General features: G+C 43.7%; 1 non-coding gene and 6 pseudogenes across 1 annotated transcript; all 7 read right to left on the bottom strand.

Moving 5' to 3' along the window:
* Window positions 1–8,372: 8,372 nt before the first annotated feature.
* On the bottom strand, window positions 8,373–8,481 carry LOC141270352 (5S ribosomal RNA; annotated as a pseudogene).
* Window positions 8,482–9,422: 941 nt separating this feature from the next.
* On the bottom strand, window positions 9,423–9,542 carry LOC141269530 (5S ribosomal RNA; annotated as a pseudogene).
* A 7,622-nt stretch (window positions 9,543–17,164) lies between these two features.
* Window positions 17,165–17,284, bottom strand: LOC141270120 (5S ribosomal RNA; annotated as a pseudogene).
* Window positions 17,285–22,907: 5,623 nt separating this feature from the next.
* On the bottom strand, window positions 22,908–23,026 carry LOC141267029 (5S ribosomal RNA). The gene has a single exon (XR_012321048.1). It is a non-coding gene; the product is annotated as a 5S ribosomal RNA (ribosomal RNA).
* Window positions 23,027–23,960: 934 nt separating this feature from the next.
* LOC141268790 (5S ribosomal RNA) lies at window positions 23,961–24,080 on the bottom strand (annotated as a pseudogene).
* Window positions 24,081–24,700: 620 nt separating this feature from the next.
* LOC141268886 (5S ribosomal RNA) lies at window positions 24,701–24,819 on the bottom strand (annotated as a pseudogene).
* Window positions 24,820–25,768: 949 nt separating this feature from the next.
* On the bottom strand, window positions 25,769–25,888 carry LOC141267614 (5S ribosomal RNA; annotated as a pseudogene).
* Between the last annotated feature and the right edge of the window lie 620 nt (window positions 25,889–26,508).

The following is a 26,508-nucleotide window of genomic DNA, read 5'->3' as shown; positions in this document are numbered from 1 at the left end:
GGGAAATGTTAGATAAGATCTTTCATACACATCAACTATATGGTCAAGATATTCTACAAATCTTGCATACTGTATTTACACCTGCAGAGGTTGTAGAATTACTTAAGAATACTCAATATACTGGACGTAATCCAGAGTTCAAAATTGATGAGGTACAAAATCAGTGGGATAAAATTCGTCACAATTATAAGGAAATGTTTAAGCAAACCCCTGATTGGAATACTATAAGCAATATACAACAAGGGTCAACTGAATCAGTAAGAGAGTATTATCACAGATTCAGTCAGTTGGTGAAAGATCAGAGTGGTGAAAAAAGTCTATTTGAAGTTCCTGAAGTAGCTATAATTCTTATCCAAACATTTGTTGATGGGTTAACTAAGGTGTTAAAAAGCAGATTAACCACTCAGATGCCTCATTGGAAAACTTTAACTATGGATAGTGTGTTAGCTGATTTATATCATCACGAGAAAAATCTAGAGGGGGCACAAAAGAAAAAGGAAGAAAGATTAATGCAGTTACAAATATCTGCTACAGAGAGAACTCTGAAAACCACAGGCACTGCTAACAAGGATGACAACTCAAAAGGGAAGGATTTTAGGTGTTTCAATTGCAATGGGAAGGGTCACATTGCCAGGTATTGCAAGAAACCAAAGAAACAACAAAAGCAGGAAGAAGATAAACAGAGTTGACTAGATGATAGTGAAACTGTGCAATATATGGTTAACCCTTTAATGCCTTTAAACACTTCTTCCTTTTCCTCTAGAGAACCAGTTTTACACTGTGAAGTGGCAGGAGAAACTGTACCTTTTCTCATTGACACAGGTGCTTCAGTGTCTCTAATTAATGATAACTCATTCCTTCCCAAAACAGGAGAAAAATTGAAAACGGTTGGAGTCACAGGAAAACCTAATTTTCTTTCTATTTCAGATCCAACTAGGGTTACTATAGGTCCCATTACAACTGAACATTCTTTTCTGTTGTCAGCAAATGCCCTGATAAGCCTCCTGGGACGGGACCTGCTATGTAAACTGAATTGTACCATATTTTGTACCCCGGATGGAGTACATTTACAGGTACCCAAGGGTCATACGGAGGATGCAGTGAATTTATTGTACATGAGTCCAGATACCATATTGGTCTCCAAAATATTGGATCCGGCGGTAGAATCAATGTTGACAAAGGTCCCACCTAAATTGTGGAATACTGATTCTACTGAGGTTGGTAACATGAATCATGTCCAACCTGTACAAATTGACTTAAAACCTCACTGTATCCTCCCCTGTAAACCTCAATACCCATTAAAACCAGAAGCTGAAGTTGGCATAGCCCCAACTATTAAATCACTCTTGATACAAGGTGTGTTGAAGAAAATTCAGAGTCCATGTAACAGTCCTATTTTACCCATCAAGAAACCTGGTAGTAAGGGACAGTGGAGGATGGTTCAAGATCTAAGGACCATAAATGAAGTGGTTGTTCCATTACACCCAGTCGTTCCAAATCCAGCTACTATCTTAATGCAGATCCCAGCAAATAGTTCTTATTTTTCTGTCATAGATCTGTGTTCCGCTTTCTTCTCCATCCCCATTCACCCTGACTCCCAGTACCTTTTTGCCTTTACTTACAGAGGACAGCAGTATACATGGACTCGGTTGCCACAAGGTTTTCTAAACTCACCTACCATCTTCAGTCAAGCACTCAGTAACAACCTGGCAGATCTAGTGCTCCCATGCTGATCCATCTTGATTCAGTATGTGGATGACCTGTTGCTGTGTTCTGTTTCAAAAGATGAGAGTCTGGAAGATACAGAAGCCCTTCTGTGCTTTCTAGCAGAAAACGGACACAAAGCAGCACTTGCCAAGTTGCAACTGTGCCAGACTAAGGTAGTATACATTGTACACTGTTTGACAAAAGGACTAAGACATCTCTTGACAGAAAGAGTAATGGCCATTAAACATATGACCATTCCCTATAACAAGAAACAGATGAGACAGTTTTTAGGGATGGTTGGATACTGTAGACAGTGGATTCCTTGTTTTTCTTTATATTCCACACCACTGTATGCCCTTACCAAAGATACTGTCCCAGAACCTTTTGAGCATACAGAGGAAGTTCAAACTGCTTTTGTAGAACTGAAGGAAGCCTTGATCTCTGCCCCTGCTCTTGGTTTACCCAATTATGCTCTCCCTTTTCATCTTTTTTGCCATGAAGTACAAGGGCATGCTCAAGCTGTATTGACTCAACGTCATAATGATGCTAACAGACCAATTGCCTACTACAGCTCAGAACTAGACCCGGTTGCACGAGGAATGCATGCTTGTCTTAAGGCCGTTGCAGCAGCAGCATTTTCTGTGGAGAAATCTGCAGACCTGGTTCTCATGCACTCCTTGATTGTATGGGTCCCCCACTCTGTGTATGCACTGCTCAACTGCCAGAGGGCCAAGCATGTCACCCAGGCCAGACTTACCAGATGGGAAGTGACACTCTTACAGCCAAGTCACATCACTTTACGCAGATGTTCCCAGTTGAACCCTGCTACTTTACTACCATATGAGACACTCTTGTCTCAGAGAGAGGGAGTGAATGGTGAGACTGGTGAATTTGACACAGACAGTGAGTTTGACAGAATGGCATGCCCCGATGAACATGATTGTGTACTTCACACGCAAACATTGACACTGCCTAGGGCAGATTTACAAGAAGAACCGCTGCAAAACCCAGATCTGGTGTTTTACGTTGATGGAAGTTGCCACAGGCAAACAGACACAGGAGAATTGAATTCTGGGTTTGCAGTAGTGGATGACCACAATGTGGTCCATGCTGAAGCATTAGGAACACCACACTCAGCACAAAGAGCAGAACTAATTGCACTCACAAAAGCATGCCAGCTAGCAGAAGGACAACGTGTTAACATTTATTCAGACTCAAGGTACGCATTTGGTGTAATACATGATTTTGGTACTATATGGAAAATGAGAAATTTTCTCACTGCTAGTGGTTCTCCAATAAGCCACTCAGGAGAAATTGCTCAGTTACTTGATGCAGTGAATCTCCCAAAGGAGATTGCTGTCATCAAGTGTCAGGCTCATACCACTGGACAAGATCCAGTAGCAAAAGGAAACAACAGAGCTGATGCAGCTGCAAAAACGGCAGCAAGCAAAGTTTTAAACACCCATATGATGAATCTGATTGAAATCCCAAATTGGGAAAAACTGCAAACAATGCAAAATAATTGTTCTCCTCAGGAAAAGGCCCGATGGAAGGACATAGGATGCACCCAGGATTCAGAAGGCCTCTGGAGAAACGGTGAAGGTAAACCAGTGGCCCCAAAATCTCTGCTGACAGCGTTAGCAGATGCTGCACATGGTTTAACCCATGGAGGTAAAACCGCGATGCGAAATTTGGTATATACGTACTGGTGTGCACCAGGTTTCACAGTTATTGCAAAAAGAAAATGTTTATCTTGTCAAACATGTCTCCAGCAAAATGCTGGAGGAGCTGTGAAATCCCCACCTTCTCACCTCTCATCAACCACGGGTCCTTTCCAAATTCTGCAGATTGATTACATTCAACTACCTAAAGTTGGTAGATTGCAATATGTCTTGGTATGTGTTGATCAATTCTCAGGGTGGGTAGAGGCTTATCCAACAGCCTCACAGACAGCAGAAATAACTGCTTCAAAGATATGTAAGGAATTTGTGTGTAGAAATGGTATTTCACAGATAATATCTAGTGATCAAGGTCCTGTATTTACAGGTAAAGTGTTCCAAAAAGTATGTTCAATGATAGGAGTAAAACAACAATTGCATACTCCTTATCACCGACAAGCTAGTGGGAAAGTGGAAAGGTATAACCGAACCATAAAAGAGAAACTAGCAAAATGTTGTAAAGAAACAGGTATGAAGTGACCAGATGCCCTACCTTTGGTATTAATGGATATCAGAATAACACCACGAGGTCTTTTACAGTTATCACCTTTTGAGATTCTGTATGGCAAGATACCTAATCACCCACTTTCACCCCCAGAAACTGCCCAGGCTGCTCAGAATACCTTGAATGTGGACTACGTCTTACGCTTGCAAAAACAACTAAAAGACATTGCCCAGAGTGTACATCTACAGCAACCACAAGTCACTTTGTCCTGTCACGAGGTGCAGCCAGGAGACTACGTGTTGGTACGTAAATTCTTGAGATCTGGTTCCCTTACAGAATGGTGGGAAGGTCCATACCAAGTCCTGTTGACAACCCCTACCAGCGTTAAGGTAGAAGGAAGAGGGACGTGGATCCACGCATCTCACTGCAAAAGAGTGCAACCCACTGCCGAGACGACATCTTCATCTGCGCCAGATAAAGAAGATCCAGCTGACATCATCTGTACCACACACCCTGAGCTGCACCCCTAAGTAAGTTTTTGTGGTCTGAGACAAAGCAGAAATACGCTTCTCTCAGGCTGCCACCTAAGTCGCTGCTGTAACAGCTGAAGATAATTCCAGCGCTGTTCTTCCATCGCGTGAAGAGGATAAAACAAAGAAGAAGATGTCACTCTATGAGCAGTTATATGGACCACATGCGAGCAAAAGACTCTGGGGAGCGGTGATAGGCCTATGAAGTCTTTTGGTGATAATGGTGTGTTTACACAGTTTAAGTGAATGTTCTACGTCCACAGATACTGATAATCCAATAATACCACTAGATCCATTCTTGGGAGGGAGGAAGAAAAGAGGTATCCCAGATGTTCATGACTGTATAGAGTACTATTGTAAACCTAATGGTTATGAAGCCCGGTGCATAGTTTGGTGTTTTGATGATAGAGAATTCCTTCGAGGTAAACGGGAGTTACATGAACACCTACAAGAGCCCGGGGACAATAAATTGTTAAATATGCATGACACTATAGCCAAGCGCACAGGAACTAAAGATTGTTGGATATGCACTCATTCACCAATATCCTCAAAATCTATGCCTTTCTTAGCTACTCCTGTACCAATGGAGGAACTTATCCTGTCATTGGAAGAAACTTTCACATTCCCCACAAATCTAAGTGCTTCACGATATAACAACACTCGTGTGTCCCTTCCAATAGCAGGATGGACAGCTCCACCATGGTGGGTAGCGATTCGAGATCTATCCCTCATTACACCCCACAGCATAGCTGTATGTGGTCCAGGATCTACCAGCATACGATGTAATAGAATTAATATTACAAATAATGAGTTGGGATCCATACCTGTTAATCTAGAATCATTACAGGTTATATTTCTACCAAGTTATGTCCCCTATACATCAGAAAATAATGAAGGATCTACTATATTCGGGGGCCTAGTATACGAATTAACCGAAGGAACATCAGGTTTGTTGCATGATTTAATAAATAGTTCAGGATATAATGAAGATACGAATACATGCAATCAAACAGTAAGAGGAATACTAAGACACCCCTGGTGCCCGTCCCCGAGGTTACAACCCCTCATATGGTATGCATCTGAAATTTCTTATAGGTTACTATCCCATTTAGGTGGAGAACATATCATTCTTCCAGAAAATATGTATTATGTTTGTGGAACTTTTGCTTACAAATTTCTACCTTATGATGGCATTGGTACATGTACCCTAGCAAGATTGACCCTAGCTACATGGACCATCGCCCATGATGAGATAGACCTTGATCAGATACCAAGACATATGATGCAGAAGAGAAGAGCTAAAACCCAGCCTTTGATACACACTCCATGGTACACAAAGTTTGGACTCACTCTCACAATTACAGGATTGGCTAGCCACAATTCTCATAACATTGAACAATTAGCAGAATTGTTTGATAATGTCACAGATGAAGTATTCGATGCCATCCTAATACTAAACAATCAAACTCGGTTTCATGCAAAAGTACTAAATCAACATACTATAGTATTGGACTATTTAACGGCCAGTCAAGGAGGTATGAGACAGATAATCGGTCCTGCCTGTTGCAACTATGTAGATGCCAATTTTTCAGTCAGAGTAGATAAACACATCGCCAAAGCCATGGAATTAAAAGAAAGATTCAGAGAAGAACATTCCCATGATGATGAAACCATTTTTAGCAGTTGGTTACAATGGTTGAACCCTGCTAACTGGTTTAAAGGTATAGGAGGATGGATTGTCGGTGTAGGTCACATGTTCCTACAAATTTGTCTGTTTGCTTTCATCATCATATTGCTCATAAAATTATGTAAGTGGGCCATAAACAAAATCCGAAGACCCAAGAACGTCTTAAACGTTCATCTCCTTCCGGCAAATGAAAATTCTGAAATACCTCTCCTTGCTCCTCCCCCTCCTTTTCGGAGAGAGGGCAGAAGATACTATTACTTTGATGTAGAGGTGTAAGTGACAAGTGAAAATATTATTATCAGAGAGAGGAAAATGATAGGAAAATTAGTATACCATATCAATTAATCCCTTTTAATATAACCCTTTAACACTCCTATAAACCAATGTAGTAAAATATGCTGCTTAAACAACTAAATTATAACAAGATTAATCAAAAATCTCTAAGCAAAGATGTAAAGTTTACCCAAGCCACTGTGGAATTTGCAGGGGTTGCTTATCTTAGTCAAAATGCCCTTTTGAGGTCAGGTTGATCTAGGGAAAGCACATTGACCAACAAAACAGGTACATTGCATCAAGTAATTATATAAGTACATAGGTAAGCATTTTATGTAATCGCCTGATTACTAATGATTGGATGCTAGTTGTTTATACTGTAAGATGATTGGTTATGTTATAATCTTCCTATGTCCCACCTACTATGTACAACCCACAATTTATACTATATGAATTGTGCCCCAATACAATGGAGGCAGTTCTGTTCTAATATTGATCAGAGCTCTTGTGGCTACAATAAAACTTTCTTTAATCTGCAGAGCTAGTGTGTGCACTCATCCTTTGGGAGACTGAGATGTTATTCCATATCAACTACCATATGTAGAACAGGTGTGCCATACGACTGGCTATAAAAGCCCATGGTACAGAAAGGGGGGGCTCTCTTGCTCTGCCCACCCCACAAGACACAGAATCTTCATGCTGAGAAGCAGATGACATGTAGACCTGGACACATGCTGGACAAAGACATGATTTACCAGCCAGGATCCAAGGAAAGATGGGTGAATCTCAACAATTAAGCTAATTATGGACAAATGGACAATTACTTTATAACTAATTATTGTATGTACCTGCTGCAATCTGATTCTTTTTAATGGACAATCCAAGAATAAATAGATACATTTTATTATAAGAATATCGTGATATTGATACTTTGAGAAGTCATCAGTAGAAAAAAATAATACAGGAAGAGTATTATTTTACAGTCTCCCATCCAAGTACTAACCAGGCCCAGCCCTGCTTAGCTTCCGAGATCAGATGAGATCGGGCATGTTCAGGGTGGGGTGGCCATAGGCAAAGACAAGCCTCTCACTTGCTACTTTTCTACTTTGACGTCTGGCTGCCGGCTGCCCTTTCCAGTGCTCAGCAAGACCAGGTCCTTTTGTGCTTTCCCTTCTCTTCAATTTTTTTGCTGGCTTCCTTAAAAGGTCTTGAAGACACAACGCCCCACTCAGAGCCGCTGAGCTCACTGATAGGCTGCAGCGCTGTCGACGGAACGTCAGCTTCACGGCCAATGCCACAGGCCAGGAGCAGAGGCGAGACACACCGGTAGACCCGGGTAGGGTGAGTAGAGCGCGGTTAGTTGCTTTCTAATAGCTTGCAGCCGGGGATTAACTTTTAATGAAAGGGAACAATCCCTTTGACTGTCTGCAGCGCGCCACACCTAGGAAGCGCACTCTCACACACAAGCCAGCATGCACACGTGCTCGCACGTGACAACACCCCCTATCTGCCCCTACAACCTCTCCGTCACCATGCGTCAGACTCTCCTGCCTGTTTTATGATTTCAGGGCCCTAGCAGGAATCACCCCCCCCTCCCCAATTCCTTCCGCAGATTCTTGCCTTCCTTGCACTGAGGTTAGCTCTTTGTCAGCCGTCTGGTTTGGTTACACAAGCTTCTTTGCAGAGAAACATGTTACTTCTGCTGGCCCTCGCTAGGCGGCCGGCATCCAAAACCTTCCCTGGGCACCTGCTGAAAGTCTGGCCCCTTCACGGCCCCGAGTGCTTTTAACACCATCATTTCCACACGGCGAGCTGCGGAGTCAATAAGCACTCCTAGCCGTGGCAAGGAGCTCGGTGTCAGGCCGCGTGAAAGCGGCGAGGTAGCGTACTTAGCTGCCAACTGGCTCAGAGGCCTTGGGGCTTCCATCATCTTAGTTACTTAAGGTCGATGTCCGGCAAGGCGCCGTTCAATGCTAGCCGAGCTGGGCAGTAGGGCAAAACGTCATCAAAATTGTCTACAGCACCCGGTGTTCCCAGCAGGTCTCCCTTCCAAGTACTAACCAGGCCCGACCCTGCTTAGTTTCCGAGAACAGGCGTGCTCAGGGTGGTGTGGCCGTAGGCAGAGACAAGCCTCTCACTTGCTGCTTTTCTACTTTGACATCTGGCTGCCAGCTGCCGGCTGCCCTTTCCAGTGCTCAGCAAGACCAGGTCCTTTTGTGCTTTCCCTTCTCTTCAATTTTTTTGCTGGCTTCCTTAAAAGGTCTTGTAGACACAACGCCCCACTCAGAGACGCTGAGCTCACTGATCGGCTGCAACGCTGTCGACGGAACGTCAGCTTCACGGCCAATGCCACAGGCCGGGAGCAGAGGCGAGACTCACCGGTAGACCCGGGTAGGGTGAGTAGAGCGCGGTTAGTTGCTTTCTAATAGCCTGCAGCCGGGGATTAACTTTTAATGAAAGGGAACAATCCCTTTGACTGTCTGCAGCGCGCCACACCTAGGAAGCGCACTCTCACACACAAGCCAGCATGCACACGTGCTCGCACGTGACAACACCCCCTATCTGCCCCTACAACCTCTCCGTCACCATGCGTCAGACTCTCCTGCCTGTTTTATGATTTCAGGGCCCTAGCAGGAATCACCCCCCCCCCTCCCCAATTCCTTCCTTGCCTTCCTTGCACTGAGGTTAGCTCTTTGTCAGCCGTCTGGCTTGGTTACACAAGCTTCTTTGCAGAGAAACATGTTACTTCTGCTGGCCCTCGCTAGGCGGCCGGCATCCAAAACCTTCCCTGTGCACCTGCTGAAAGCCTGGCCCCTTCACGGCCCCGGGTGCTTTTAACGCCATCATTTCCACACGGCGAGCTGCAGAGTCAATAAGCGCTCCTAGCCGTGGCAAGGAGCTCGGTGTCAGGCCTGCGTGAAGGCGGCGGGGTAGCGTACTTAGCTGCCAACTGACTCAGAGGCATTGTGGCTTCCATCATCTAAGTTACTTAAGGTCGATGTCCGGCAAGGCGCCGTTCCATGCTATCCGAGCTGGGCAGTAGGGCAAAACGTCATCAAAATGGTCTACAGCACCCGGTGTTCCCAGGAGGTCTCCCATCCAAGTACTGTCCGAGCCCAGCTCTGCTTTGCTTCCAATATCAGACGAGATCAGGCGTATCCAAGGTGGTATAACCAGTAGACGCTGCTCGATCCATCGCCCGGCCAGCCTTTCTCAGGATCGCTTGGTGGCGAGCAATCTGGCCGTGACGGGGCGGGCTCCGAAGGGTCCATGCAAAGGCTGTGCCGTCCCTACAGGTGTGGTTTGTTTAGCAGTGATTCACCCGCCGCATCAGGTGTCTTCAAAATGTCTCGGCGCCGGGTCTCCTGCAGGCTAAACCCTTCATCGCGGTAATGTGACAGAAAGAGCAAGCTGGACCCGTAACTTGGGGACGTAGCGAGACATCCAGGGGTGAATGAAGGAAGAGGGTGAGATGGTTGCCAGTGACTTTGAGCTGGTCTTCAGGGGGGAGGGTCGTGTTGCCTGCAAAGGTCTTCTGCTTGGGGTTACCGGTTGTTGCCTCCAGCCACCCGGGAGACGCTGGTCCTGGTGAAAAGGAGCCTAGTATTAAAAGTAAATAAGCAACAATGCTGGAGGCCCACGGTGATCAGAAGGATGCTGGTATTTTGCAGAGATGAAATAGCGCAAGAGAGAAAGCAAATGAAAAAAAGAAAAGAGAATGAATGTGTGCACTTCTGAAAGGGAATGGAAAAAAGGCATAGAAGAGAGTGCCCCCTGCTGGTGGAAGGAAGGAAAAAGCAAAAGCCTACAGCACCTGGCATTTCCAGGCGGTCTCTGTTAAATGGTTACTTATGGAAATTCATTTGGAATGTTAATCGATAATCATTTTTCTGAGTTCTATGCCTCAGCCATCGTGTCTAGTTGACATGCGCTATTTGTGTGTGTATTTTTGGTTCACTACCATATGTAGAACAGGTGTCCATACGACTGGCTATAAAAGCCCATGGTACAGAAAGGGGGGGCTCTCTTGCTCTGCCCACTCCACAAGACACAGAATCTTCATGCTGAGAAGCAGATGACATGTAGGCCTGGACACATGCTGGACAAAGACATGATTTACCAGCCAGGATCCAAGGAAAGATGGGTGAATCTCAACAATTAAGCTAATTATGGACAAATGGACAATTACTTTATAACTAATTATTGTATATACCTGCTGCAATCTGATTCTTTTTAATGGACAATCCAAGAATAAATAGATACATTTTTTTATAAGAATATCGTGATATTGATACTTTGAGAAGTCCTCAGTAAAAAAAATAATACAGGAAGAGTATTATTTTACAATGGTGAGCCAGCCAGTCCTGTTTTTTTGTTTTTTAAATTAAGTAAGTGAATTTCTTCCGTGAACAAGGGGGAAGTCCTGACGAGCTGAACAGCTGTTGTTCACGTGTCAGTAAATTCACTAGTTTGTCACGAGAAGCAGAAAGGACCTACAGACTGAGGAAAGACAGGAAGCAGAGGTACTAACAAGGAACAGAATCACACAGGAAAAGAATCAGACGAACTGAAGACAGGACGTGCTGATAAAGAGAAGCCAAGGAATCTTAAGGTAAGCAAAATATGGATATAATTTCTTCTTTTGCTAAACAAAGTAATATTAATTTCAAAGTTAATGTAGGAGATGACATAGAAGTTTTGTGGCTCAGTTTATACAAAGAATGTGAATTGCAGAATTTACAGTTAACTTCTAAATTGGTAAATAGAGACAAACAGAAATTGAGAAATATTCTACATTTGGTAGATTTTTTTCATAGTCTTGTGTTAGAGATTTCTAAGCAGGAAAATAGTGTAGAAGTGTCAGACGGTGATACTGATTCTGACTGTAATGTGGAAAATGAACAAGAAGTAAGACACGTGTCTGTAACTGAAGGTGACCTTGGGTCTGACCAAGAGACGGACATACAGAAACCTGACATGGGAGGAGACATGACTGACATACGAGAAACCGATATACTAGGTGATGTGGGAGGAGACGTGAGTGACGTAGGAGGAACGGACGTACAAGAGCCACTAAAAATATCAGAGAATTCTAGAATTACCCAGGCTTAACTTCAAATTGAAATGAGGAAAAATTTGCTGAAATTATACAAAATCATGCCAAAATATGATGTCAAAATCCATGCCTGTAGAAATTCAGAGACATTTGAGAGCTTCTCTGATAAGTTTGATTTATCCAATGAGGAGAGGAATCAATTATTTAAAATATGGATTCCTGTGACATTGTCCAGACGTTTACATTTAATGCCCTGTGAAAATGACTCTCCTAATGGATGGGAAAATGATTCGGACAGATTAAGATATTTGATTTATTGTGTCACAAAGGATTTTCCCAACATAGAAGATCTGCAGAAACTAAGGATTGGTAGGAAGGAATGTACATATACATTCATGTCCATATTTGAACGGTTGTACAAAGCTCTCATCAAAAATGGAAAAGTACAAAATATGATAACAACTTTTGTACAAAAATTCAAATTCCTAAATTCAGTTTCCCAAGTTATGGCATCACAAAAAAATTCATTATTTGAATGTGCGCAGATGCTGGATTTTGTTAGAAAACATGAGAATCGTGAAAAGAAAATAAATCAAGCTAAATTTATAAAACCAGGAAAGGTAAAATCTTACCAAAAGCCAATATCAAACTCTCCTAGACTGAGTCATCCCCATAGTGAACTCTATCAAATACGCAGAAGATTTCATATATGTTATAAGCCATATCAGCCAGTGCAAAGATCCATCTCTCCACAGAATGAGTTAATTCTCAGTCAGAACTGTGATTCTCTAAAAAGGAAAATGGCTGAAACTGATGGACAGAGACAGGTGAGACGACCAACTCACAGTGACGTCATGGAATGTGGACAGAAAAACAGGCAGTTCTCTGAGGTTTTGAAGGATAGAAAAATGTCTTTCCTAAATAGGGCGTTCCTGGTGATATTTGAGAGTGACAGAAGATTTGGTTTAGGGAGTGGCTAAGGAAAAACTGTAATTACAATGTTGTATCAAAATGTAATACAATGTCTCAATATTTATATATAATCTTATACAGTAAAATTGTAGTTACATAGTTTCTAATAGTTCATATATATATATATATATATATATATATATACACTTGTCTAAGTAGAGATTGCGTATAATTGTATTTATATATACGTTTATAAAATATATATATATTAATTAATAAATTAGAACTTCATATATATAAATTTAAGTAGCAATATTTTGAATTACATTAGAACCAACCAATATATGTATAAGATATTTAAATAATTCTGTTTCTGTATGAATTTGATATTTAATTTTATTTTCTTATATTTCCTTAGAGTTTTCATTCCAAAGCAGGATTTGATCAAAGAACTCTAAAATGGATTTATTTCTTTATTCACACAGGAAGTGAAAAAATTGCATGATTTTATGTGTATAACATTTTAAAATAATAACAATATATCTAGTTGAACTATAATATATATGTAATACTTATTAATTCTTTTGTATTGCTAATATTTTCTGTGCATGAAGTGTTCGTGCAAATTAAAGTAGCTTTACAGCATGACGTGTGACAGCTGCGGCCTTTGAACTTTGAGCTAATAGTATAGGATCCCATTCATTCTATTTTCAACTGATGTAACTTAAGACCGGACAGCCAGTGAAAAAAGAATCTAAGACAAGAGTTTTTTCAAGTGTCTGAAATTCCAGTGACTTACTCTCATATTATATAATATGTACTTGGGGAATATTCAAAGAAATATAAAGATATTCAATTGATATGGCAATGCGCATTAATAAATTGGGATACAACAATTTTGGGTTAAATATATATATATATATATATATATATATATATATATATATCTAAAACTTCATATGTGGAATGTTTGAGTTGAACAGATCTGTGAATGTCAGAGTGAAGGTGACAGATGAGTAAATCAGCAGCTGCTAAGTGTGATTGATGTGACAGAGGCCTCGTATGTTTGTATGTTTGAAAAAATAAAAATGTTTCTTTATGTGAAGGTACAAAAATATATTTAATTCTGAGGAAATTATAAAGCATAATTAGGTATTATCTACATATATATATTTCTATATTTCTTTAATAATTATTATTTCTTGATTTAACTAATAGTGGATAAGGGCAACCACACATCAAAATGGTTTACAAAGCAAATTTATATTTAGAATAATTTTCCACATGATAATATTCTTGAATAACTATAATATTATTTTTAATGGTTACCTAAATAGGTACACACCTCTCTTTAGGCAAATCTATGCTACTCATCGATATGAAATTTATAATTTGGTTCTGATATATACATAAATTTTATAAAATAATATTTTTGGTATTAAGGGGGAAAATGTGTTTTTGATCCTGATTACATAATCACTTTTGATCAATACTTATTTTCCACAAATTTTAATAAAGAAGAAATAATAATAAGGTACTATGGTATAATTAAGAAGGATATTACATGCAAAGTTGCATAATTTAATATTTTTTGGTGGTACAAGGTTATGACAAATATGAAATCATCCAGATAATGGAGATATAAGGGTATTTTTTATGGAGAATATAATTACTCTGCATTTGTCATTAAAATTTAAAGGCCTTATTTTTATTTTTATTCTTATTTTTACTCTTAATTTTATTTTTAATTTTTAAAATTTTATTCTTACTTTATAGTTCTTATTTTTCTATTTTTTCATTTTTTAATTCTCATTTGATTTTATTTGAGTTCAATATCTCAATTGAGAAAACACATTAATATTTAATAAAGTAATGTCTAATACAAGAGTATTGCTTCATTAAATATATATTGCTTAGGAAAAAAATGTTTACATTTTCTGAGTAAACACAACAATTCATTCATTCATTTATTCATTCATTCATTCATTCATACATTCATATATTTATTCATTTTGGTTCAGGAGTATACATTCTTTGATATTATTGGTTTAATAAAGATATAAAAACTTGTTTTTTCAAAATACACTGACACCTATGGGTTGGAAAAGGTAATTACACCTATGACATCAAAATGTTCTATCATATGGAGAACTTGATTGATAATGAATTATTATCTATTATTGTTTATTATTCCAAACATAATTTATTTTAATATTTTGATAATAATTAGATGGATATTACTGATTGCTATGGTACGCTGTGATATTACAGGTTAGGAAAAACTGCCAGATTTGGTATCAGATTAGGGAATGAAGACTTCAATCAAGACATCGCAATTATGAATTCTATCTTAATAAAGACTTTTAATTTTTATAAATCAAAGAGATTCTCAAAAGTTACAAGAAGAAGCAACTGATATCCGGACGTCTCAGAAGGTAACAGGTGTGAATGCTGAGTGTTATAATAGACTGTGTCCATTACATACAATACAACTCACACCACTGATCACCAGGACGGCAGAGGACGATGATCCTATATGTACTGTGTTGTGTTCAAGTTTCATCACATTCCAGTGGTTTCTTATCACCTGCAACGCTTCAATGAAAGCTGGTGAACAGGTAATACCTGGCATATGTGTCCTGTATATAAAGGACTGCATACTGGTTATGGTGCTATATAAAGCAGGAAAGTGTCAAGTTAACCCTTGCTTTACTGACCAAAGACGTCCCATCTGTTCCAAAAGTGACACGAGACCAGTGCGGACACACGGAAGATTCCAAAGACGATCCAACGTAAGTCCAGGTGACACTGCACAGATATTAAAGCTACATTTCATCCATGGACTTTGTTTTCTTATCAACTGACACACATGATCTTTCTAATAAAGAGTACAGTTTATGGACTGAACAATAATGAACACAATTATGGACTGTACAATATCTACATGCTGTAATTTATTTCAAAGGAGTTTTCATCCAAAGACTGTTATAAAAGAACCAAGAAGAAGACGAGACGACGACCCGATGACATCAGATGATGACGATTGAACCCGCGATTCCTTTAATTTAGATATAGGGAAGTATAATTATACATATTAAATGAATATTAGTCACGGCTTACCATAACATGAATTCACATCATTATATAACAATGAACCGATATTGATACTATTATTACTATTATTATTATTATGGAAATTTAATGATATTGCCAAGGAAGAAGGAAAGAAAGAATGATTGATGAATGTATCTTCTTTTGAGATATTTCAGTTAAAGTCCTTTTATTCTCAAAAAAGGGGGAAATGTTAAATGGTTAATTATGGAAATTCATTTGGAATGTTAATCGATAATCATTTTTCTGAGTTCTATTCCTCAGCCATCGTGTCTAGTTGACATGCGCTATTTGTGTGTGTATTTTTGGTTCACTACATATGTAGAACAGGTGTCCATACGACTGGCTATAAAAGCCCATGGTAGAGAAAAGGGGGGCTCTCTTGCTGTGCCCACCCCACAAGACACAGAATCTTCATGCTGAGAAGCAGATGACATGTAGGCCTGGACACATGCTGGACAAAGACATGATTTACCAGCCAGGATCCAAGGAAAGATAGGTGAATCTCAACAATTAAGCTAATTATGGACAAATGGACAATTACTTTATAACTAATTATTGTATGTACCTGCTGCAATCTGATTCTTTTTAATGGACAATCCAAGAATAAATAGATACATTTTTTTATAAGAATATCGTGATATTGATACTTTGAGAAGTCCTCAGTAGAAAAAAATAATACAGGAAGAGTATTATTTTACAGTCTCCCATCCAAGTACTAACCAGGCCAGACCCTGCTTAGCTTCCGAGATCAAATGAGATCAGGTGTGTTCAGGGTGGTGTGGCCGTAGGCAGAGACAAGCCTTTCACTTGCTGCTTTTCTACTGTGACATCTGGCTGCCGGCTGCCCTTTCCAGTGCTCAGCAAGACCAGGTCCTTTGGTGCTTTCCCTTCTCTTCAATTTTTTTGCTGGCTTCCTTAAAAGGTCTTGTAGACACAACGTCCCACTCAGAGCAGCTGAGCTCACTGATCGGCTGCAGCGCTGTCGACGGAACATCAGCTTCACGGCCAATACCACAGGCCGGGAGCAGAGGCGAGACTCACCCCTAGACCCGGGTAGGGTGAGCAGAGCGCGGTTAGTTGCTTTCTAATAGCCTGCAGCCGGGGATTAACTTTTAATGAAAGGGAAAAATCTCTTTGACTGTCTGCAGCGCGCCACACCTAGGAAGCGCACTCTCACACACAAGCCAGCATGCACACGTGCTCGCACGTGACAACACCCCCTATCTGCCCCTACAACCTCTCCGTCACCATGCGTCAGACTCTCCTGCCTGTTTTATGATTTCAGGGCCCTAGCAGGAATCACCCCCCCCTCCCCAATTCCTTCCTTGCCTTCCTTGCACTGAGGTTAGCTCTTTGTCAGCCGTCTGGCTTGGTTACACAAGATTCTTTGCAGAGAAACATGTTACTTCTGCTGGCCCTCGCTAGGCGGCCGGCATCCAAAACCTTCCCTGGGCACCTGCTGAAAGCCTGGCCCCTTCACGGCCCCGGGTGCTTTTAACGCCATCATTTCCACACGACGAGCTGCGGAGTCAATAAACACTCCTAGCCGTGGCAAGGAGCTCGGTGTCAGGCCTGCGTGAAGGCGGCGGGGCAGCGTATTTAGATGCCAACTGGCTCAGAGGCCTTGGGGCTTCCATCATCTAAGTTACTTAAGGTCGGTGTCCGGCAAGGCCCCGTTCCATGCTAGCCGAGCTGGGCAGTAGGGCAAAATGTCATCAAAATGGTCTACAGCAACCGATGTTCCCAGGAGGTCTCCCATCCACATACAGTCCAAGCCCAGCCCTGCTTCGCTTTTGAGATCAGACGAGATCGGGCGTATCCAAGGTGGTATGGCCAGTAGACGCTGTTTGATCCATCGCCCGGCCAACCTTTCTCAGGATCGCTTTGTTATGATCTGCTACAGAGAGTATGGAAAGAAAGGAGATCTATCCCTACAATAGAACTAAACTAGATCCCTACGATGTAACGGGGAACCTGATCCTGCGATCAGACCCGCTAAAGTCCTCGGCTAGTCTGAACGCAGACCTATAGATGTGAGGGAGGGATCCCTACAAGATCTAGGGACTGAGAAAAGTTGGACACCTCCTAGCAGAAATAGTAGCAGTCAAAGACAAACACACAACAAAAAGGCATAGGGGTCAGAAGACCTAGAAAAACTAACAGAGAACGGCAACAGAGCAACAAGCTAGCTCAACAGTAGTAAATACAAATGAAGTCCAGCAAAGCCAGGAGGGCGGAGCCGGATTAAATAGGCAAAATGGTCATGTGACCAGCAAACTAAAAAAAACCTAACAGGAGAGTTGTAACAGTACCCCCTCTTCTAAGAGGATCCTCCGGATCCCCTAGGCCCAGGCTTACCAGGAAACCTCCTGTGAAACGCTCGGACAAGTCTGGGGGCAGAAACATAATCCGCTCTCACCCATGAGTTATCCTCAGGTCCGAAACCCTTCCAAGCGACGAGATACTGCAAACTCCCTCTATACCGTCTAGAATTTAGGATGTGGGAAATTTCATATTCCCCGTCCTCCACCACCGGAGGAACAGTGGCAGAGGCGTCACCATCCGACACATCAGCTTTTTTCAACAGAGAAACATGAAACACCGGATTAATCCTCCAGGACGTAGGAACCTCCAGCCTAACAGCAGATTGGTTAACTATCTGAAGTACCTTAAAGGGCCCTACGAACTTGGGACCCAATTTTTTAGAAGGAATCCTCAATCGCAGATTCTTAGAGGACAACCAAACCATGTCACCAACCGCAAACAAAACCTCTTGCCGTTTCCTATCAAAGTACCTCTTAGATTTTTTGTTAGCCTCCTGAAGATTACCACGCACATCCGTCCAAACTCTCTCCAAATCACCGGAAAAACTCTCCTCCTCAGGCACAGCCGAAACCAATTTGGAAAATGACCCAAAAGACGGATGTCTCCCAGAACAACAAAAAAAAGGCGAACACCCAGCAGAAGAGGATGTATGGTTGTTAAGAGCAAATTCAGCAAGTGACAGAAACTCAGACCACCCCTCTTGATTGTCTGCCACAAAACAATGCAAGAACTGCTCAACATCCTGGTTCTTCCTTTCTGTCTGGCCATTAGACTCAGGATGATATCCGGATGAAAACGACAAATGAACTCCCAACCTGTCACAAAAGGCACGCCAAAAACGAGCCACGAACTGAGGTCCCCTATCAGAAACAATGTCAGTAGGAACACCATGTAGTCTGACAATCTCCTTGACAAAGGCCTTAGCGAGTGTCTTAGCGCAAGGCAGTTTGATGAAGGGAACCAAGTGACACATCTTGCTAAAATGGTCCACGACCACCCAGATGACCGTGAAACCTTCAGAGGGAGGAAGGTCAGTAATAAAGTCCATAGCCAGATGTGTCCAAGGTGCACTAGGAACCTCCAGAGGGCAAAGCAACCCCGCAGCAGGAGCATGCGAAGACTTGGATCTTGCACACACAGTACATTGGCGCACCCACTTAATGACTTCCTTCTGCCATCCAGGCCACCAAAAACTGCGACTCACAAGTCTCTTGGTCTCAGAAATTCCTGGATGACCTGCCAACCGAGACTCATGACACTCAACAAACAAATCTCTCCTAAAGGTCCTAGGCACAAACAACCTCCCATGGGGAGTGTTAGATGGGGCATTCTCCTGTGCTTTAAGAATCTCATCCTCCAAAACGGAGTCCAAAGCAGCAATCACAACACCTTCTTGTAAAATGGTCTCCTCTTCCTCCTCAACACCGACCATGGGAGAAAAGCTGCGAGACAAAGCATCCGCTTTAACATTCTTGGTACCCAGGATGTAAGTAACGGAAAAATTAAACCGCGAGAAAAAAAGTGCCCACCTAGCCTGACGGGCATTCAAGCGCTTGGCAGCATCAAGATAGATCAGATTTTTATGATCAGTGAAAACCTGAATGGGAAATTCAGCACCTTCCAAGAGATGACGCCAGTGTTCAAATGCGAGTTTAATCGCAAGCAATTCCCGATTACCAATATCGTAACTAAGTTCAGTCTCGGAAAATTTTTTTGAAAAAAAGGCACAGGGATGTACTCCATCCTTGTTTTCCTGAGACAACACCGCACCAACCCCCACCGAAGAAGCATCAACCTCAACCAAATACGGCTTAGTCACATCAGGCTGCATAAGGATGGGAGCAGAGGTGAACCTCTCCTTTAGAAACACAAAAGCTTCAATGGCCTCAGAAGTCCACTGAACCGCATTAGCACCTTTCCTGGTGAGATCGGTCAGCGGTTTGACAATAATAGAAAATTTTTTTATGAATTTTCTGTAATAATTGGCGAAACCCAAAAACCTCTGTATCGATTTCAAACCAATAGGCCTAGGCCATTCCTGCACAGCTTGAACTTTAACCGGGTCCATCTCAAAACCTTCACTGGAGATAATGTAGCCCAAAAAACTAATTCTCTGTACAGCGAACTCACATTTCTCCAGCTTAGCAAAAAGCGAATTGTACATTAATAACTGTAATACCTCACGTACGCTCCGCCAATGAGACTCCAGATCCGGCGAATAAATCAAAATGTCATCCAAATACACAACCACATTTTTGCCGATTAAAGGTCTAAGGATATCATTAATAAGATTCTGAAAAAATGCTGGAGCATTGGTGAGACCAAAAGGCATAACCAGATTCTCAAAATGACCCACAGGAGTGTTAAAAGCAGTCTTCCATTCATCACCCTCCTTCATGCACAACAAATTGTATGCCCCCCGGAGATCAATTTTAGAGAACCACTTGGCCCCCACTAACTGGTTAAATAAATCAGGAATCAATGGCAGTGGGTAAGGATTGCGTACAGTAATTTTATTAATCTCACGAAAGTCCAGACAAGGACGTAAACCGCCATCTTTTTTTTTTACAAAAAAAAATCCAACAGCCACAGGAGACTTGGAAGGCCTAATGTGACCGGCGGCCAACCTTGTCTGTATGTATTCTTCCAAAGCCTTTCTTTCAGGAATAGTAAGATTAAATAAACGACTCTTAGGAAGAGTCGCGCCAGGGACAAATTCAATGGTACAATCATAGTCTCTATGGGGAGGCAAAACCTGCGACTCCTCCTCAGAAAAAACTCTCCAAAAATCCTGAATGGGTACAGGCAATTCCTCTCTATCCACAGCAGCAATGCGCCCGTTACAACACTTGTCATAACACTTAGGGCTCCAGGACTTAATTTCATTGGTAGACCAATCCAGTACAGGATTGTGCAATTTTAACCAGGGTAACCCCAATATTACTGGAGAAGGCAAATTATCCAATACCACCAAATCCAAATTCTCTTGATGAATACCATTAATAGTGAGGGGAAATTCACAGACCTTGTGAGTAACACTCTTCAAGGGAGAGCCATCAACAGAAACCACAGCAATAGGGGATGACAAAGTTTTAGGTTCTAATCTAAGTTTTTCCAAGAATCCCCCATCAATCACATTCAGAGTAGATCCATAATCCACAAATACCCGAAATTCAATTAATTCATCCTGAGCAGCAGTAGTGGCAGATAGGAATACTCCCTTAGAATTTAAACAGGCAATACGAGCATGATTGACCATTTTTTTTTCTTTCTTCTTACGAAGCACACAGCTCTTAATAAAATGACCAGAATTTCCGCAATAGAAACACAAGCCTTCAAAAAGTCGGCGGTCTTTTTCCTGAGAGCGGGGTGCCATCGCCCCAATTTCCATCGGCTCTCCATTGTCAGCACAGAACCTCTCAGGACTCGAAGCTGACATAGCAGAGGATTTGCTCTCATTAACCCTTTCACGCAGTCTCCTGTCCACCCGTATAGCTAATTGCATTGCCTCCTGCAAGTTTCCAGGTATGGAATAAGCAATCAGTAAATCCTTTACCCTTTCACATAGCCCTGCAAGAAACAAGCTTTTCAAAGCAGAATCGTTCCACCCCACCTGGGCAGACCACCGACGGAAGTGAGAACAATATTTTTCCACATTACCTGATCCCTGCCTCAAACGTCTTAATTCAGACTCAGCAGATGAGACACGATCAGGATCATCGTACAACAAACCCAAAGCAGAAAAAAAACTATCCACTGATCTAAAGCATGGATCACTAGGTTGGAGAGAGAAGGCCCATCCCTGAGGATCTTTGCGCAAAAGTGACATTATGATCCCTATGCGCTGTGATTCATCACCAGAGGATCCGGGTCTCAAACGAAAATATAATAGACAAGCATTTTTAAAAGAAAAAAAATCTTGTTGTTTGCCAAAAAATAGATCAGGCAGATGTACCTTAGGTTCCACAAAATGCGCTCCAGAACAGCTACTCACGTGTTGTTGGAGCTTGGTCACCTCCAGAAAGAGTCCCTGCAAGCGTTGAGACAAATCTTGCACCGAGACCATGATGGAAAACTGGAGGTCTTTCCTTAGAGAATTTTTTTTTTTTTTTTTTTTTTTATGGCTGGAATTACTGTTATGATCTGCTACAGAGACTAAGGAAAGAAAGGAGATCTATCCCTACAATAGAACTAAACTAGATCCCTACGATGTAACGGGAAACCTGATCCTGCGATCAGACCCGCTAAAGTCTTCGGCTAGTCTGAACGCAGACCTATAAATGTGAGGGAGGGATCCCTACAAGATCTAGGTACTGGGAAAAGATGGACACCTCCTAGCAGAAATAGTAGCAGTCAAAGACAAACACACAACAAAAAGGCATAGGGGTCAGAAGACCTAGCAAAACTAACAGAGAACGGCAACAGAGCAACAAGCTAGCTCAACAGTAGTAAATACAAATGAAGTCCAGCAAAGCCAGGAGGGCGGAGCCGGATTAAATAGGCAAAATGGTCATGTGACCAGCAAACTAAAAAAAACCTAACAGGAGAGTTGTAACACGCTTGGTGGCGAGCAATCTGGCCGTGACGGGGCGGGCTCCGAAGGGTCCATGCAAAGGCTGTGCCGTCCCTACAGGTGTGGTTTGTTTAGCAGTGATTCACCCGCCGCATCAGGTGTCTTCAAAAATGTCTCGGCGCAGGGTCTCCTGCAGGCTAATCCCTTCATCGCGGTAATGTGACAGAAAGAGCAAGCTGGACCCGTAGCTTGGGGGCGGAGCGAGACGTCCAGGGGTGAATGAAGGAAGAGGGTGAGATGGTTGCCAGTGACTTTGAGCTGCTCTTCAGGGGGGAGGGTCGTGTTGCCTGCAAAGGTCTTCTGCTTGGGGTTACCGGTGGTTGCCTCCAACCACGCGGGAGACGCTGGTCCTGGTGAAAAGGAGCCTAGTATTAAAAGTAAAGAAGCAACAATGCTGGAGGCCCACGGTGATCAAAAGGATGCTGGTATTTTGCAGAGATGAAATAGCGCAAGAGAGAAAGCAAATGAAAAAAAGAAAAGAGAATGAATGTGTGCACTTGTGAAAGGGAATGGAAAAAAGGCATAGAAGAGAGTGCCCCCTGCTGGTGGAAGGAAGGAAAAAGCAAAAGCCTACAGCACCTGGTATTCCCAGGCGGTCTCCCATCCAAGTACTAACCAGGCCTGACCCTGCTTAGCTTCCAAGATCAGACAAGATCGGGCGTGTTCAGGGTGGTGTGGCAGTAGGCAGAGACAAGCCTCTCACTTGCTGCTTTTCTACTTTGACGTCTGGCTGCCAGCTGCCCTTTCCAGTGCTCAGCAAGACCAGGTCCTTTTGTTCTTTCCCTTCTCTTCAATTTTTTTGCTGGCTTCTTTAAAAGGTCGTGTAGACACAACGCCCCACTCAGAGCCGCTGAGCTCACTGATCGGCTGCAGCACTGTCGACGGAACGTCAGCTTCACGGCCAATGCCACAGGCCGGGAGCAGAGGCGAGACTCACCGTTAGACCCGGGTAGGGTGAGTAGAGCGCAGTTAGTTGCTTTCTAATAGGCTTCAGCCGGGGATTAACTTTTAATGAAAGGGAACAATCCCTTTGACTGTCTGCAGCGCGCCACACCTAGGAAGCGCACTCTCACACACAAGCCAGCATGCACACGTGCTCGCACGTGACAACACCCCCTATCTGCCCATACAACCTCTCCGTCACCATGCGTCAGACTCTCCTGCCTGTTTTATGATTTTAGGGCCCTAGCAGGAATCACCCCACCCCCTCCCCAATTCCTTCCGCACCTTCCTTGCACTGAGGTTAGCTCTTTGTCAGCCATCTGGCTTGGTTACACAAGCTTCTTTGCAGAGAAACATGTTACTTCTGCTGGCCCTCGCTAGGCGGCCGGCATCCAAAACCTTCCCTGGGCACCTGCTGAAAGCCTGGCCCCTTCACAGCCCCGGGTGCTTTTAACGCCATCATTTCCACACGACGAGCTGCGGAGTCAATAAGCACTCTTAGCCGTGGCAAGGAGCTCGGTGTCAGGCCTGCGTGAAGGCGGCGAGGCAGCGTACTTAGCTGCCAACTGGCTCAGAGGCCTTGGGGCTTCCATCATCTAAGTTACTTAAGGTCGGTGTCCGGCAAGGCGCCGTTCTATGCTAGCCAAGCTGGGCAGTAGGGCAAAACGTCATCAAAATGGTCTACAGCACCCGGTGTTCCCAGGAGGTCCCCCATCCAAGTACTGTCCGAACCCAGCCCTGCTTTGCTTCCAAGAACAGACGAGATCGGGCGTATCCAAGGTGGTATGGCCAGCAGACGCTGCTCGATCCATCGCCCGGCCAGCCTTTCTCAGGATCGCTTGGTGGCGAGTAATCTGGCCGTGACGGGGCGGGCTCCGAAGGGTTCATGCAAAGGCTGTGCCGTCCCTACAGGTGTGGTTTGTTTAGCAGTGATTCACCCGCCGCATCAGGTGTCTTCAAAAATGTCTCGGCGCAGGGTCTCCTGCAGGCTAAACCCTTCATCGCGGTAATGTGACAGAAAGAGCAAGCTGGACCGTAACTTGGGGGCGGAGCAAGATGTCCAGGGGTGAATGAAGGAAGAGGGTGAGATGGTTGCCAGTGACTTTGAGCTGCTCTTCAGGGGGGAGGGTCGTGTTGCCTGCAAAGGTCTTCTGCTTGGGGTTACCGGTGGTTGCCTCCAGCCACCCGAGAGACGCTGGTCCTGGTGAAAAGGAGCCTAGCATTAAAAGTAAATAAGCAACAATGCTGGAGACCCACGGTGATCAGAAGGATGCTGGTATTTTGCAGAGATGAAATAGCGCAAGAGAGAAAGCAAATGAAAAAAAGAAAAGAGAATGAATGTGTGCACTTGTGAAAGGGAATGGCAAAAAGGCATAGAATAGAGTGCCCCCTGCTGGTGGAAGGAAGGAAAAAGCAAAAGCCTACAGCACCTGGTATTCCCAGGTGGTCTCCCATCCAAGTAATAACCAGGCCCAACCCTGCTTAGCTTCCAATATCAGATGAGATCGGGCATGTTCAGGGTGGTGTGGCCAATGCGGAGACAAGCCTCTCAGTTGCTGATTTTCTACTTTGATGTCTGGCTGCCGGCTGCCCTTTCCAGTGCTCAGCAAGACCAGGTCCTTTTGTGCTTTCCCTTCTCTTCAATTTTTTTGCTGGCTTCCTTAAAAGGTCTTGTAGACACAACGCCCCACTCAGAGCCGCTGAGCTCACTGATCGGCTGCAGCGCTGTCGACGGAACGTCAGCTTCACGGCCAATGCCACAGGCCGGGAGCAGAGGCGAGAATCACCGGTAGACCCGGGTAGGGTGAGTAGAGCGCGGTTAGTTGCTTTCTAATAGCCTGCAGCCGGGGATTAACTTTTAATGAAAGGGAACAATCCCTTTGACTGTCTGCACGCGCCACACCTAGGAAGCGCACTCTCACACACAAGCCAGCATGCACACGTGCTCGCACGTGACAACACCCCCTATCTGCCCCTACAACCTCTCCGTCACCATGCGTCAGACTCTCCTGCCTATTTTATGATTTCAGGGCCCTAGCAGGAATCACCCACCCCTCCCCAATTCCTTCCGCACCTTCCTTACCTTCCTTGCCTTCCTTGCACTGAGGTTAGCTCTTTGGCAGCCGTCTGGCTTGGTTACACAAGCTTCTTTGCAGAGAAACATGTTACTTCTGCTGGCCCTCGCTAGGCGGCCGGCATCCAAAACCTTCCCTGGGCACCTGCTGAAAGTCTGGCCCCTTCACGGCCCCGGGTGCTTTTAACGCCATCATTTCCACACGGCGAGCTGCGGAGTCAATAAGAACTCCTAGCCGTGGTAAGGAGCTCGGTGTCAGGCCTGCGTGAAGGGCGGCGGGGTAGCGTACTTAGCTGCCAACTGGCTCAGAGGCCTTGGGGCTTCCATCATCTAAGTTACTTAAGGTCGGTGTCCGGCAAGGCGCCGTTCTATGCTAGCCAAGCTGGGCAGTAGGGCAAAACGTCATCAAAATGGTCTACAGCACCCGGTGTTCCCAGGTGGTCTCCCATTCAAGTACTGTCTGAGCCCAGCCCTGCTTTGCTTCCGAGATCAGACGAGATCGGGCGTATCCAAGGTGGTATGGCCAGTAGACGCTGCTCAATCCATCGCCTGGCCAGCCTTTCTCAGAATCGCTTGATGGCGAGCAATCTGGCCGTGACGGGGTGGGCTCCGAAGGGTCCATGCAAAGGCTGTGCCGTCCCTACAGGTGTGGTTTGTTTAGCAGTGATTCACCCGCCGCATCAGGTGTCTTCAAAAATGTCGCGGCGCAGGGTCTCCTGCAGGCTAAACCCTTCATCGCGGTAATGTGACAGAAAGAGCAAGCTGGACCCGTAACTTGGGGGCGGAGCGAGACGTCCAGGGGTGAATGAAGGAAGAGGGTGAGATGGTTGCCAGTGACTTTGAGCTGCTCTTCAGGGGGGAGGGTCGTGTTGCCTGCAAAGGTCTTCTGCTTGGGGTTACCGGTGGTTGCCTCCAGCCAGCCGGGAGACGCTGGTCCTGGTGAAAAGGAGCCTAGTATTAAAAGTAAAGAGCAACAATGCTGGAGGCCCACGGTGATCAGAAGGATGCTGGTATTTTGCAGAGATGAAATAGCGCAAGAGAGAAAGCAAAGGAAAAAAGAAAAGAGAATGAATGTGTGCACTTGTGAAAGGGAATGGAAAAAAGGCATAAAAGAGAGTGCCCCCTGCTGGTGGAATGAAGGAAAAAGCAAAA

Source organism: Phyllobates terribilis, unplaced genomic scaffold (assembly GCF_046119375.1).
Source record: "Phyllobates terribilis strain yellow unplaced genomic scaffold, ASM4611937v1 Scaffold_4__5_contigs__length_816908805, whole genome shotgun sequence".
Classification (NCBI taxonomy): Eukaryota; Metazoa; Chordata; class Amphibia; order Anura; family Dendrobatidae; genus Phyllobates; species Phyllobates terribilis.
Note: the sequence above shows the minus strand (reverse complement) of the source record. Positions and strands in the feature narration are given on the sequence as shown.